Here is a 2002-nt window from a genome sequence, read left to right as displayed (position 1 = left end):
CATTTTTTAAACAACAAACATTAAATAAACATAATTTTCTCAATAATCTCATACATCTAACGGAACCCTTGACATTGTCCCACGGAACCCTAAGGTTCCGCGGAACACACTTTGGGAAACGCTGCTCTACAGTCGCGTTCGTACTGCGAAATTCCTAATGTTGACAGATGTGGGTAATTATATTATAATGAAATGACGGTAGGTCGAAACGTGGAAAGTCCAAACTCCCTATAAATTACAAATAACTATTAAATAATTATTTCGATGAAAATAAGTCTTTCGATTACGTACAGACCATATTATTATGTGTGCAACATATGCTGCTCCACGCGGAACATTTTGGAGCGTTTCATTTGTCGGGTGATCTTATAATAATATTATCGTATTATAGACTATAGTCCTGCTGAAATGAATGAAACACTTTTCAAACACAATATGTTGTTTGCATGCTAAGCCTATGCATATTTTTTATCTGATACAATTTGAATTTTAAAATATTGTTGATTTTAAAAAATTATCAGCTTTTATCTAGATAAATTCTGTTTATATTTTATCTAATAAACAGATAATTTTAGTTGTGCTTATTTTTATCTTTATCTAGATAGATTTTAGGTCTAATATCTTTATCTTTATCTACATGAAAAACTATTTATCTGAGCTCAACACTGCTTATTAACCATCGGGACATTTTTATATTCAATATTTCAACATGTTACTTTGTATATAAAGTGTAATTATATATTTTAAAAGCTTCAAGCACTCATTTATTATAATATTCTTGTTTATTTTACAATTAGCCATTAGTTATACATTAAGTAAAGTACAACGCACTTCGATGTAAAAAAAATAAAATAATCGTTTAGCTCTGCTGCATTTAAAATGGAAGAAGTCATTATTTAACGAACAATACTATTTCCCTACTTTAGAAACAAATAACTAAGTTATATATGTATATGTATATATATATATATATATATATATATATATATATATATAAAATTGATGATAGCACTTATAAAAATTAAAAAAATTTCAATCTTATTAAATAATACCTAATAATAATAAACCACTGCTGAAAAACGTTGAATAGTGAAGTCTTTTAATCTTTTAAACTATGCATTAAGAAATATGTTACATATTATTCACTTATTGGGCTTTTACTTTAATCACATCTCGCAGAAACTTATTTAAATCTTGTTTTATTTGCGACATAATTGGGTGTTCTTTCATTTGTATTATTGTTACTATACCAGTAATAAGTAATATTAGTATCTGCAAACAAAAGTAAATTTAATTTATTTAATATATCATTATAAAATATTGTACTCAAATCAATTTTTTTTTAATTACAAATAATTACTCGTTGCAGATATGCAATATGCATACCAAGTATACTAACTGATATAACAAGGTTCAAATTTATATTGAAAACTCCAAAAGCCGTGATTTCACTTGATTCAAAAACTGATATTTGATTCATAAACAATTTAATCTAAAACAGAAATATATAGAACTATCATATAATGTTCATGATGTTGTGACCAGTGGTGGCTCATCAGGGGAGTCTTTGAGACGGAGACTCCCCATAAAAAAAGTAGTTACGCAATATAAAAAAGTTTGAAGAAAATTCAAAATTCTATGATAATTTAATATTTTTATCCATTTTGAAAATAATTATTATGGTTTTCGATATTAATATTGATAATATAATATTTTGTATTCTATTTTTACACTAGATGCCAATGAAACTCGCTGACTTGAAACTCGGGGGCTTGTGAGACTCAGCGATGCAGACGACAATGTCGTTGAAATTACATATAGTAGTCACTCCTGTTGGGTAATGGGTGGTTAAAAAACAAAAATGTAGGATGTCAAAAGGATTTTTGGTAAGTCTAGGAGGTCTCGTTTTGAGACCGTAAATTTTTGAAATTCCAGTTTCAGTGTAAAACGAAAGTAAAAAAAAGAGAAAAAAGAGTCAAAAAAAAGGAAAAAAAGAGAAAAA

This window comes from Myzus persicae, unplaced genomic scaffold (assembly GCF_001856785.1).
Source record: "Myzus persicae strain clone G006 unplaced genomic scaffold, MPER_G0061.0, whole genome shotgun sequence".
Taxonomy (NCBI): Eukaryota; Metazoa; Arthropoda; class Insecta; order Hemiptera; family Aphididae; genus Myzus; species Myzus persicae.
The sequence above is the reverse complement of the archived record's forward strand: the minus strand, read 5'-3'. Positions refer to the sequence as shown.